A 15000-nucleotide genomic window follows, 5' to 3' on the forward strand; every position below is an offset into this window, starting at 1 on the left:
TTCTCTTTCAATTTCCCTCTCGCTGTCTTCCCTCATGCCCTATCTTTCTTCTATTCTATAGTCTTCTGAATAGTCCCACAAGAGCACAGGGATACAGTAGAAACTAGAGTACCAGTCACTCATGCTGAAAGATCGCAGCCTGAAAGGGATCCTCTGCTTGGGGGGATACAGCACAGCACAGTGCAGCGGGTGTTTAAGAAAAGGCCTTATAGAGAGGAGGAGGAGGAGGGATTTCTGGCTCAGCCACTCACTGAGTAAGCACAAATCTCCCACCCTCAGTAACACATTAGATAACTCTCTCCCTCCCCCTCCACACAGCATTGGTCAGAGTGACATTACAGGCTACATGGTGGAATTGCGTGCTGCCTTAATTACTTTCTTTTCTTTGATCTCTTTCTTTTCTTCTTTTCTCTCACATCTCTGCATCGGTCTGTCGCTCGTTTGCCACGTAACGTCTGCCTCCATCTTTCTCCACAAGAAAGAGACAGACGACAAACAGAGCCCAGTCCTATGATCACCACCGGAGCCCAAGATGCTCTTTTATTCCCACCACCACCATCAGACCATTGTTGTTGTGCATGCAGTCGACAGGAAGCTAAGATGTGTGGAGGTGCTGCAGGTTATTTGTGTTGGAAGTAAACACCATCCATCTCCATGGACCCTAATGGACCCAACCATGGCTTCACTCTGTGTTAGGTAGACCTACATCAAAGCTCTCCTCCTGCTGCTTCACCACTTTCAACCTAGCATCGTCCATCCATTAGTCTGGCATAGCCAGGAAAAAAAAGGAAAGGCCTTGTTTTTACACTCTTTGCAGCAGTAATGGGTTACATGCAAGGCTTAAGTCCATTAGTATATTGTTCTTCAAGAGCTGACTGAATAGTGAATAGACCTAATTATTACCGTCAATGAATTGATGGTAATAATTAATTACCTCCCTTTTGACAGAAAAATGTCATTCAATCAGACTACCTATACATTTTGTGACCTATACATCTAAATTATAGAAGTGAGGGGCGCTCTTATCATTATAGGCCTACATCATAGATCATCTCATGAACAACTACATTGATGTGATTGGTTAGCCCATTTGCTCGTCTACGTACATTTTCACTTCAATGTCGATGGCATTTAATGTTTGTGTTGCCACAAATTCACATCATATTTGAAGCACATGTGACCTCATTTCTCCTTTCATTGTCAATGGCAAATATGAGACGTGTGGTGGACAAAAGCTGCATATAGGCCCCCTGAAAAAAGGGATCTTGTAGATTTACAGATCTGCAAGATCACAATGCCTAGCATCTCAAAGTGTTGTCGTGAGCTTCCAGATCCTCTATTTGTGTACTACTTTGGTGTATATTTGCTGTACTACAAATTATATAGACCTATAGTGGCTAAGGGATACACTGTCACACTGGAGAGGCTGATGTTTGAGGTTGCTCGTGACCAGAGATGGGCAGTATTTGAAATACATGTATTTGAAATACGTATTTGAAATACTTTTTTGTATTTTGTAATTTGTATTTCGATGGGGATGGAAGATGTATTTTGTATTTTGTATTTAGATAAATTTTTTGACCCAGTATTTGTATTTTGTATCAAAATACATTTTCAATGTATTTTGCCCATCTCTGCCTATAGTGGCTAAGGGATACACTGTCACACTGGAGAGGCTGATGTTTGAGGTTGCTCGTGAGTTGTGACCTTTGCGACACAGAGAGGAATGCATACAGTATATACCATGTAAACGTAGATGCATGAATGATGCTTCTCTTGTTTCAATGGAGCAGAAAAGAAAACAGCAAAGATAAATGTCAACAACAGATAGCTGGCGGTTTCTGCTGCCGCGGGCGACGCGGACTCTGGTTCCCTCGTGTTTCTTTTCCCCCTCGCATTATTATGCATCATCCTTTCATCCAATTAAACACAAAGCAGGCTACAGTGTACAACTCAGAGAACATCTCAGCACTGCATGTTCTGCACAAGACACAGGGGGGGGGGGGAGTGGCGGGGGGAAGAGAGACACACAGAGGGAGAGAGAGAGAGAGAAAGAAAGAGAGAGAGGGAGAGAGAGCAGGGGGTGGAGAAGATGAGAAGAATGGACAGTGAGTGTGTGTGTGTGTGTGTGTGTGTGTGTGTGTGTGTGTGTGTGTGTGTGTGTGTGTGTGTGTGTGTGTGTGTGTGTGTGTGTGTGTGTGTGTGTGTGTGTGTGTGTGTGTGTATGTATGTGGGCTTTACTTGAGACAGACGTTTTGGAAGACAATTTGTCTGTGTATATATGTACCAGTCTGCGTGCGGCGTGCATATGTGAATGAGTGTATATGTGTGCGTGTGCGTGTGGAGGCATTGCAGTGCTTGGCCTCTTGTTGTTGTTTGGTTGTAGATGCGGCGGTGCTGCATGTGTGGAGTGGCGTGCAGCTCCATCTAAATGAAGATTGATGATGTTTGCTGTGATGCGTCTAGCTAGGCACAGCACAGGCATGAAGCATGGCGGGCCGCTTCCGCCATAACCTACACTCAACCTGCATCGTCCTTGCCCTGGTTGCCATGGCTACGAGCAGGTAGCAAGAGTGAAGCATGCGTTATGCTTTGTTGTACAGCGGTGTCGCAGACACAAACAAGCTGTGAGCTTGTGGAGCTTGCCTATAGCTGTTTTCTAACTACTTCATTAAACTAATCGATTTGATATCAAAAGTTATAAGTTATATAATCCATAATTTTATAAAATAATTGGTTAATAATTGTAGTAAATCTTTATTTCGGTCCATTTGAAAAAGCAAAAAAAAAAAAAAAAAAAATACATACATACGATACATTAGAGTCCACTTATACAAGTGGGACCGAAAAGGTGTAGGCTGAAGCAGAGGCTTATTTTGCCTACCCTTTTAAGCTTCAAAGAGCTTAATTCATCAGATAAATTGAAAAGAAAAACAAAGAAATCTAGGCAAGCCTAGGTTTTAACAAACTAAGACATATCTAAGCAAAAAACTATTTTTACATACTCTAGTTTAAGGAGTAATGAAGGTTCAAAAATTAACTTTCCAGGCACAAAAAAATATAATTTGATTCTGGTTCCCCATTGACCAACACCAAGCGGGGGAGACCATACTGTGTGGCTTTTTAACCACAGAATAATCTAATCCTATTGTGGGAATGTGCTTTTATATTGAAGATATCTAAAAGCTCACAGTGACTAATCCCTTCTTCAGGCCTCCGTTGAGCAAAGGTTTCACACCTCTGCCTCTGGGCACTTAAGCAAGCCTCGCTATATAGCAACTATAAGCGCTCTTAACCTTCTGACCCGTGGGATGGCGATCTCCTCTGCCAATCACTTGATGTGTATTATTTCTGGTGCTGAGGCTGATGTGAGACATACAGTAAATCCAATGAAAGTGGAAGACATTCACTGGTAAAATAACAGCATTTGATAAGATTCTTGAGCACAGATCACTTTATAATGTTATTTTCGGTTTAATGAGTTTTCCTTTTTGCCAGTTTTCTTCCACAGTGTATTTGGTAATATATGTAATCAAGAATTGTCTATTCATCTTTTTTGTGAAAATAGTTGATCTACAAGCTCACCACACATCATCGTGCAACGTGTTGTGAGCTTTTAGATAGACTATTTTCGCTCTTCGTCATGCTACAGCTTAAAGCCACACATGATTCAAATCTGGGCTGGATCCAGGCAAGCATATAGTGCTGCTTTAAGTTGAACATTTCATCGACATGTCTACACTGGACAGCATGCCATGATACCCATGTATCTGTCTAAATACTTCCTTAATGTCAACAAAGTTCACACCCACAACACCAGAGGAAGCTCAACAAACTATGTGCAACCCAGATTCGGCACAAACAAGGGACTAAATTAATTTTGCTCCTATGCCACCAAAAATGTGGAACGCCCTACCAACAGCCATTTTGACATGCAAATCCCTTGACTCCTTCAAAACCGCTCTCAAAGGGCACCTATACGGACGGCTGCAATTAGACACTGGCCCCCATAAAATCTGAATCCCCCCCCCACCCCTTTCCCCCTTACTGTATATGTTGCTTTTCCCTTTTTCCCTCCTTACATGATTTCCTGGTTTTGAGGTGCAACCACTCCAAGGAACAGCAATGTCCGTGTTCACCCATTCTGACCTGAGATCAGATTCATACGAGGTTTCCGCCGGACACACACTGGTCTGATGAACCCATTCTGACCCGAGATCAGATTCATACGAGGTTTCCACTGGACACACACTGGTCTGATAAACCCATTCTGACCTGAGATCAGATTCATACGAGGTTTCCACTGGACACACACTGGTCTGATTAACCCATTCTGACCTGAGATCAGATTCTAAAAATGTCAGTCGTTCTTCGATTTTTCAAAAAATAGCAGACCTACAAGCTCGTATCGCGCCACTCGGTGGCGTGATATGAGCTTGTAGATCTGCTATTTTTAAATAGCTAAAGCATAACATGATGCTAACACCAAAATGGGTGCCCGTTCAGAATGGGTTAACCTGACTATGTGACTATGTAACTATGTATGTGACTTTAATGAGCACCAGTAGGGGCGCTGTTGTGCCAGAAACAGAGAGAGAGAGATAGTGCTGCACTGTTGCCTGCTAATGAGAGAGAGAGAGAGAGAGAGAGGAGGGGGGAGAGATAGGGGAGTTGCACCACTCAGTTCACACAGGTGTGATTTTTTTATATAGAAGTGTATATTTATACGACTCTAAATGTTCTGATGCTTTGAAAATGGTGGACCCTGCATGGCCTGTTGTAAACAAGTGTAATGCTTTGTCAGTGTGTCGTCCACAGTATAACAGTCTTTGTATTGAGTTGTGCTTTCATGTGAAATGTACCCATTCTGCAAACTGTTAATAAATACTTCAATCAATCAATCAGCATGGCTTTACTTTAGGCTAATGGTTTTTACATTGGACGACATACTGTATGAACTCCTCACAAAAGGTTCGGAAACTTACGGAAACTCAAAAAGAACAAAAAAGTGTGTGTTTTTTTGTGTGAGTGTGTGTGTGTGTGTGTGTGTTCGTGCATGCATGCGTGCGTGCGAGTGTGCATGTGTGTGCATTTGTGTATTTGAGAAAATTGGGATTTGAGGTTTACCCATGGTATCCTAGATACTCTGAAGGATTGAGCTTTACCCATGGTATCCTAGATACTCTGAAGGATTGAGGTTTACCCATGGTATCCTAGATACTCTGAAGGATTGAGGTTTACCCATGGTATCCTAGATACTCTGAAGGATTGAGGTTTACCCATGGTATCCTAGATACTCTGAAGGATTGAGGTTTACCCATCATGGTATCCTATAGATACTCTGAAGGATTGAGGTTTACCCATGGTATCCTAGATACTCTGAAGGATTGAGGTTTACCCATCATGGTATCCTATAGATACTCTGAAGGATTGAGGTTTACCCATGGTATCCTAGATACTCTGAAGGATTGAGGTTTACCCATCATGGTATCCTATAGATACTCTGAAGGCTTGAGGTTTACCCATGGTATCCTAGATACTCTGAAGGATTGAGCTTTACCCATGGTATCCTAGATACTCTGAAGGATTGAGGTTTACCCATGGTATCCTAGATACTCTGAAGGATTGAGGTTTACCCATGGTATCCTAGATACTCTGAAGGATTGAGGTTTACCCATGGTATCCTAGATACTCTGAAGGATTGAGGTTTACCCATGGTATCCTAGATACTCTGAAGGATTGAGGTTTACCCATGGTATCCTAGATACTCTGAAGGATTGAGGTTTACCCATGGTATCCTAGATACTCTGAAGGATTGAGGTTTACCCATGGTATCCTAGATACTCTGAAGGATTGAGGTTTACCCATGGTATCCTAGATACTCTGAAGGATTGAGCTTTACCCATGGTATACTAGATACTCTGAAGGATTGAGCTTTACCCATGGTATCCTAGATACTCTGAAGGATTGAGGTTTACCCATGGTATCCTAGATACTCTGAAGGATTGAGGTTTACCCATGGTATCCTAGATACTCTGAAGGATTGAGGTTTACCCATGGTATCCTAGATACTCTGAAGGATTGAGGTTTACCCATGGTATCCTAGATACTCTGAAGGATTGAGGTTTACCCATGGTATACTAGATACTCTGAAGGATTGAGGTTTACCCATGGTATACTAGATACTCTGAAGGATTGAGGTTTACCCATGGTATACTAGATACTCTGAAGGATTGAGGTTTACCCATGGTATACTAGATACTCTGAAGGATTGAGGTTTACCCATGGTATCCTAGATACTCTGAAGGATTGAGGTTTACCCATGGTATACTAGATACTCTGAAGGTTTGAGGTTTACCCATGGTATCCTAGATACTCTGAATGATTGAGGTTTACCGATGGTATCCTAGATACTCTGAAGGATTGAGGTTTACCCATGGTATCCTAGATACTCTGAAGGATTGAGGTTTACCCATGGTATCCTAGATACTCTGAAGGATTGAGGTTTACCCATGGTATCCTAGATACTCTGAATTGAGGTTTACCCATGGTATCCTAGATACTCTGAAGGATTGAGGTTTACCCATGGTATCCTAGATACTCTGAAGGATTGAGGTTTACCCATGGTATCCTAGATACTCTGAAGGATTGAGCTTTACCCATGGTATCCTAGATACTCTGAAGGATTGAGGTTTACCCATGGTATCCTAGATACTCTGAAGGATTGAGGTTTACCCATGGTATCCTAGATACTCTGAAGGATTGAGGTTTACCCATGGTATCCTAGATACTCTGAAGGATTGAGCTTTACCCATGGTATACTAGATACTCTGAAGGATTGAGCTTTACCCATGGTATCCTAGATACTCTGAAGGATTGAGGTTTACCCATGGTATCCTAGATACTCTGAAGGATTGAGGTTTACCCATGGTATCCTAGATACTCTGAAGGATTGAGGTTTACCCATGGTATCCTAGATACTCTGAAGGATTGAGGTTTACCCATGGTATCCTAGATACTCTGAAGGATTGAGGTTTACCCATGGTATACTAGATACTCTGAAGGATTGAGGTTTACCCATGGTATACTAGATACTCTGAAGGATTGAGGTTTACCCATGGTATACTAGATACTCTGAAGGATTGAGGTTTACCCATGGTATACTAGATACTCTGAAGGATTGAGGTTTACCCATGGTATCCTAGATACTCTGAAGGATTGAGGTTTACCCATGGTATACTAGATACTCTGAAGGATTGAGGTTTACCCATGGTATCCTAGATACTCTGAAGGATTGAGCTTTACCCATGGTATCCTAGATACTCTGAAGGATTGAGGTTTACCCATGGTATCCTAGATACTCTGAAGGATTGAGGTTTACCCATGGTATCCTAGATACTCTGAAGCACTAAAATGTTTTTGTTGCACTCTATTTATCATTTACGATTTGACACTGTAAACGAATCAGGCCTATTCTTGAATCAGGCCTACTTAACCCATTCTGACCTGAGATCAGATTCATACGAGGTTTCCACTACTGGACACACACTGGTCTGATTAACCCATTCTGACCTGAGATCAGATTCTAGAAATGTCAGTCGCTCTTCGATTTTTCAAAAATAGCAGATCTACAAGCTCATATCGCGCCACCGAGTGGCGCGATACGAGCTTGTAGGTCTGCTATTTTTTAAATAGCTAAAGCATAACATGATGCTAACACCAAAATGGGTGCCCGTTCAGAATGGGTTAAGTCACTATGGATGTCTGCATGCTAAATGACTAAATTATAATGCCTTATTATTGTTGTTGTCATTACTGTACTGTATGTACACATGTTCATTCTTGACTGAGAATGAGAGCTCCATCAGCCAGACTTTAACCTGTATGCCTATTGAACCACTAACCATCTATCTAACTTTAACCTGTATGCCTATTGAACCACTAACCATCTATCTAACTTTAACCTGTATGCCTATTGAACCACTAACCATCTATCTAACTTTAACCTGTATGCCTATTGAACCACTAACCATCTATCGCAGAATGACTCAGCAGCAGCAGCAGCAGCAGCAGCAGCGAGCAACATCACAAAGATCAATATAGAACAGTCTCCACTCTCCAATGTTTACTGGATTGATGGCACATATCCATGCACTCTTACTTTGTGGAATGCAATTAGGATGTCTGAGTGATGATCTACAGTCCAGTCACTCTCTGGCCTGGTCCACCTGTCTAATATAATGTTTCCTTTAACTGGCTGTCCGGGTAAAGTCCCTGTCCACCACCGGAGACTGTGCATGGTTTACATCCTCCATGCATGGAGCATCCGGCTTGGCCAGACACGCCAACAGACACATTTGTCTGTGTTCAAGACGGGCGGGGAGGGCGATCTATGTCACGGCGTTAGTACTGTAGCCTGAAAGGGTACAGAGGGGCGGAACCATAGTTATAAAGCAGGGGTCTGCAACCTTTTTTAAATGAAGTGCCATGTTTTTATTTTCTAGATCGTCAGTGTGCCATATCAACATTAATTAATTTTAATGACACCACAGGAAAAATTCCAACTTATTTTGATTGTCAACAAATATACAGTTTTTCCTTATTTGACTTATTTGACTGCATTTAAAAAAAAATAGTTTATTTAAAACCAAAGATACTCTCTCACACACTTGCCAGTGTGCCAGTGATCACCCTCCTTTGTGCCAATGTTGGCACTGGTGCCTAAGGTTGCCTACCCCTGTTATAAAGGATGGAGAGCGGACAGCCCCGCCCCCCTCCCATTCATTTCAATGGAAGTTGATTTGGACACCAAAAGTTCCTTGTGCTAAATGCACGGCTGCAGTCCCAGCCAAGCGCTTCAATGTTGGCCAGCCATTCTGGGAGCTTGGGCGGAACAAACTGCACTGGAAACCAACTTCCTATTGGTTCAGCAACTTATGACCCCCTCCCTTCCCCAGTAGAACGCAGCGGAGAACACTGACATCACCACATTTGGCCTCTGCACTTTTATTGGTTTAGCGAAATACAAGGTTCGTTCCCACTCCTATGCCACTTTTCCTGCTGGGCTCGCATTTGAAAACAAAACGCCTGCGGCTTCCGAGGCTACTGCGTTAGCGACTCATACGGGTTGGTCAGGGATGCTGGCGGGAGCGGGACGGGGGACGAAGAGCGTGTTGCTCTGCGTGCGTTACATACTCCTGGTGGTGAAACTCACTGTCAGGTGAGAAGAAGCGGCTGGTGTATTGGAGGATTGAATAATGTATTAAGTTATTAACAGTTTGCAAATAGTACAAGATACGATTATACAATGGTGCTAAAAGGATTTCACAAAAAGCCCTAAGGCTTGTTTCTATTGTGGTGCTGTGTATTCAATTCATAGAGACATTTAAAAACATACAATAATTAATGTACAATAATATGCAAGACCTCATCAACACTATAGTAGCAATACACCTCCACATCTCCAACTTACTTAGTGCTCTCTGCAGTTTCTCCACAGTTCATTTGCTCAGAGGGTGTTTAAAATTCTCGAGAATTATTTGGAGAGAATCGACTCCTGGAAATTGAAAATCTATCTAATGAAGCTTGTTAATGTTGGCTCCATAAATACAAAGAGTCCCATCTGGTCAGTTGAGTATTAATGCTTATGAATCATGCTTTCTGACAAATGCCTGTGGGCAGATAGTTATACACACTTGGGCATAATTTGTGTGTGTGTGTGTGTGTGTGTGTGTGTGTGTGTGTGTGTGTGTGTGTGTCCAATGCTTAATTACTGTACATGCATGCGTGTGGTATGCAAACGCACACACACACACTCACACACACACACACACACACACACACACACACACACACACACACACACGTTAGGCGAGAGATAGACAGAGAGAGAGAATTAGAATGAGCGAGGGGAGCATGGGGGGGTGAGGGGCATATGCAAATATGTATTCGATGTCTTCCTTACAAAGTGTAGTCAAGTGTGAAGAGACAAAGAGAGAGACAGAGACAAAGAAATGGGAGGCGGGTGAGAGACACTGGCTGGCTATGAGCCCGAAAGGTCGCTCTTCATCCGCTCTCCTCGCCTTGCCTCGGTCTGACTGTCGGGATAAAGAGATCAGCATGCTGCTTCCTTGACAAATGGGTCATGAATGCCTCGTCTTCATTTACCTATAAGAACTATCACCCCAGTCTTTAAATCTGTGTCTCATGCCAAAAACAGCAGATCTACAAGCTGGCAACAGTGCGTGATGCAACACATTGTGAGCTTGTGGCTTGGCAATTTCACTCTCTGTACAATGCCGTATAAATCAGTGTTCAGTGTGGCCCTGTGTTGATGTGAAGCACGGAGGCCCGCAGAAGGCAGCTCTTTAATATAACTGCGAGGGTTTAAAATGAATCCTGTGATTTTACTGTGCATTAAAACACTGAACAGCACAGAAGCTGCCTGTTTACTCTTTGATGAATGCACTGTAAAATCCTTCATTGATTTAACTCTGAGAGGATTTTGACAGAGGATTTTGCAAGTGGCACAGACATGCAGGGATATAATTCCTCTCCTCTGGGCTCCGGGCGGACCAGTCCTTTGTATTCCTCTGTATTTGGTTCCGTTCTTTTCTCTTTCCCTCCGTTTCCACTTCCAGCACTCAGTTCACCTCCCATCATTTGTCCTGCTGAGAAAATGGAGGGGTGTGTGCCATTTAACCGAGGACATGCAGCAGCAGGGGCAGCGGAGTTAACCCATTCTGACCTGAGATCAGATTCTAAAAATGTCAGTCGTTCTTCGATTTTTCAAAAAATAGCAGACCTACAAGCTCGTATCGCGCCACTCGGTGGCGCGATATGAGCTTGTAGATCTGCTATTTTTAAATAGCTAAAGCATAACATGATGCTGACACCAAAATGGGTGCCCGGTCAGAATGAGTTAAGCAGTCCATTTAACTGCAGGGGGTTTGGGAGACTAAAGGGGTGAGGCCTTCACCATGCTTGATCTGAAAGTGCTCTTTCTTGACCTATGGTATCAATTATGTAACGTGTTGTTAGCTTGAAGATTAGTTCTTTTTGGCAAGCAACACCATTATGCAATGGAGTACAAGTTAGTCTTCAGACATTGCCCAAATGTTGGGGCCAACTTTCTAGAAAAGTGTGTGTCCAGCCTGATCTCACAGAAATACATAATCATACTGTCATATGCATAAACGATACATACATACATAGACACACACACACACACACACACACACACACACACACACATGTATTATTTGCGACTGCAGGTCGCATTTACTTTGAAAATGTGCATTTCCCGTCAGTCCCTTAGATCTCCATATATGGAGCTTACCTGTTCTGACATTCCATATGTTGATCCTTCCCCATCCATCCATCCTCTTCGATGTCTCCCTTTTGACTGATACCTGTCCATTCAAACTCTAGACGGGCCCACCCCAAAGTTATTAGTGCAGCCGTGCCCGGCAGCTGGCGAAAACTAGAGGCCTCAACAGGCCCGAAAATTAAGGTCCGGCCCTACCTGGGCCCTCATCAAACCCTATACACTCAAGACACTGCCCCTGCCACCCTAAGATCTCCATATATGGAGCTGACCTGTTCCACATTCCATATGTTGATCTGACCTCATCAAACCCTAGCTGTACACTCAAGACATGATCCATATATGGCTAGTACAGAATGTATTCCATACAGTATGTTGATCTGACTCCCCATGCCAAAGCGCCAGCGCTCGCCGCTCGCCCAGCAGTCTGTCGTCACCCAGGCGGATGCGTGCAAGCAACCTTCTCACCCTCAGGGCATCTTCATCTTCTTACTATATGTGTGTGTGTGTGTGTGTGTGTGTGTGTGTGTGTGTGTGTGTGTGTGTGTGTAGTGTGTTAGTACTGATGTATGTATGTATGTATGTATGTGTATGTATGTATGTATGTATGTATGTATGTATGTAGGTATGTATGTATTTGGTTAAAATGGGTAGGGTTTAAAAAAAGGCAAGAGTTTGCTCTGGTGCACTGGCCTAAAAGTGGGTCCTTAAAAACTGCTAAAACTTCCGAAATGTATGTATGTAGGTATGTATGTGTGTATGTATTTTAAAAGGGGAGGCTTTTTTGTAAAAATCCCTGCCCGCAATACCTTCATATATTTAAAATGAGTCCAAAATAGGGTTACCAGTGAAGGGCAAACTGCCTATTCACTGGGGACTATGCAAGGCAGAGGCGTCCACCCCCCTGAGTCCAAGTTTAAGCTAGACCGCATACCAGGTTTTGCAGGTTTTCATAGTAATCTGTGACCTACAGTCACAATAAGTGGTTAATATACTACAGGTACTACCACAGGTAGGTTTTGGTTAATACGTAGTGCTCTACCACCTTGTGCTTTCATATTCTCCTGGTCTTCCCTATAAAGCTAAATCCTCAGTGTTACATTTGCATAGAGGACTTTGCTGTATATTTGAGTGACACACTGACCTAATTCATTCACAAAAGTCATAGTTCTACGGTACCTCCAGGGGCTTTCGTGATTTTTTTTATCACGAACAATAAAAGGTTTTTGCCTCACTCACACCTAGGACACACTTGTGTCCACTCCTGTGTCTTCTGTGTGTTATGGCCGCCTCAATGCATTTCCAATGGGAGTCACATGGTTTCAACTTTCAAGCATTAAGGGTTATTTCCCCATCTTATTCAATGTTCTTCAGGCTCCCATCAGAAGTCGTGGATACAGTCAGGTTATCACAGCAAGGCCCACACATACAATGGTGTGATTACACTTACACAGATGATGCTTTTACGTCCTCTGCCAGACAGGACAGAGAATGATGCTGGCAGACAGATGATGGTGAAAGAGATGAGGGCTCAATTCTCATGTGTAATTTCACCTATTTTGAAGTTTTCTTTTTCAATTAGAAAGTTTTTATTAAGCAGCATAGAAGAGGGGTAGGGACAGGGAAAAATGCAGTACATATGTTATGCTTCTTTTTCTATTTTTGTACATACAATTACATAGACAGAAAACAAACAGGAAACAGGACGGTTCTGCTACTACATGAATGTATGTAGTATGTATGTATGTATGTATTTGGTTAAAATGGATAGGGTTTAAAAAAAGGCAAGAGTTTGCTCTGGTGCACTGGCCTAAAAGTGGGTCCTCAAAAACTGCTAAAACTTCTGAAATGTATGTATGTAGGTATGTATGTGTGTATGTATTTTAAAAGGGGGGGCTTTTTGGTAAAAATCCCTGCCCGCAATACCTTCATATATTTAAAATAAGTCCAAAATAGGCTTACCAGTGAAGGGCCAACTGCCTATTCACTGGGGACTATGCAAGGCAGAGGCGTCCACCCCCCTGAGTCCAAGTTTAAGCTAGACCGCATACCTAAACCATACTCTAAAACCCAATGGTAAAATGGATATAAAAAGGGACATTAATAAAACAACCTAAAACCAAACAGGAGTAAAAGTTCACAGCAAGGCCTGGATACCATTTATTTATTTTACATAAAAATGAACAGGAAGGGGATAAAAATCAACTTCTTTCATTAAGACCAGTGGGTGTTACAGTTTGTAATTTGTTTATCCATCTGTGTTCCATGAGTTTCCGCTGTCCACTGGTCCAACGGACTCCACATTCCAGACCTGAAATGATGAGGTTAGCGATAGGATGGGATTGAAAGTGTGTGTACAGAGTTGTGTGTATGTCTGCTCGTTGGATGTGATATAAGTGTTGTTTGAGGCGTGTTTCTAGTGTGTGTCCGGTTTCTCCTATGTAGTGTTTGTGACATTGTGTGCAGGTGATGATGTAAACTATATTGGGTGTGGTCAGAGACAGGGGATCCGTGATGGGGGAGGAAGTGTGACTATGGGGGTTATTGATGAATTTGCGGGGTTTGAAATGGAGTGTATGAGGCTGTGGGGGCTTGGGAGGTAAAGTGGAAAATTTGGAATGCACAAGGAGGTCACCCAGGTTCTTATTCCTTCTAAGTGCTGAAATTACTGAATGTGTTTGTAGTGGGGGGTAGGATTGTTGTGTGGTGGTGAAATTCTGTTTAAATTTGTGGTGTAGTGGTTGGAGTGTATGTGAAAATGTGGTTATGAATGGGAGTAGTGTTGTAATGGTAGAGGAGCCGATGGCCTGGATGGTGGGAGAAGAAGTGTTGGAGGAGGGAAGACCTAGAGGAGAGGGTAATGTGTGGGCCCCGTCCAGGTCCGTCCCCGTCCCCGCGCTAGAGAGAGGCTGAGGTGGCTGGGGAAGAAGGCTAGGATTGAGGTTAGGGTGAGAAATGGGGGTGAGAGGGTTAGGGGTAGGAGGCAGAGTGTTTGTGGAGAGTGGCTGGGTGGGAGAGAGAGAGGCCAGGGCATTGCTCCTGATGGTACGCAAAAACCTTTTGCTGTAACCTCTCCTGCGGAGGACTGTAAAGAGTGTGTGTGGCCTGATTAAAGTGTTCCCTATTGGATGAAATCCTGAAAAACCGAATGATTTGTGATTTGATGATTCCTGCAAATGTGTGCTTTGGGTGGTAGCTGTGTTTATGGAGTAGTGCGTGTGTGTCTGTGTCCTTAAAATATTTTTTTGTCAGTAGTTGTTTATGTGTAGGATCTATTGTATGAAAAAATACGGTGGTGTCCAGGAAGTTAATCTCTGTTGGATGAATTATGTGTTTGATGGTTATGGAAGCATGGTGTGTGTTCAAAATCTGTAAAAAATTATCAAACTGTTGTAAGGTGTGTGGCCAGAGCCCTATGATGTCATCCTTAAATCTGAAATACATGGTAGGTTGTAGTGGACACTTTGCCAAGGCCTCTCTCTCCCACTCACTCATGTATATGTTAGCATAAGCGGGTGCAAATTTCTTGCCCATAGCTGTGCCCTCTATCTGTAAGTAATGTTTGTTATTAAATGTGAAGTCATTGCAATTAAGACTAAGTTCTAATAGTTGTAAAATGGCATTGTCTGGTCTAGTGTTGTCCGGGTGTGTCTGGAAAAGGTTTCTAACTGCCT

This window comes from Protomyctophum parallelum (genome assembly GCF_964188405.1).
Source record: "Protomyctophum parallelum genome assembly, chromosome: 13".
NCBI classification, from domain to species: domain Eukaryota; kingdom Metazoa; phylum Chordata; class Actinopteri; order Myctophiformes; family Myctophidae; genus Protomyctophum; species Protomyctophum parallelum.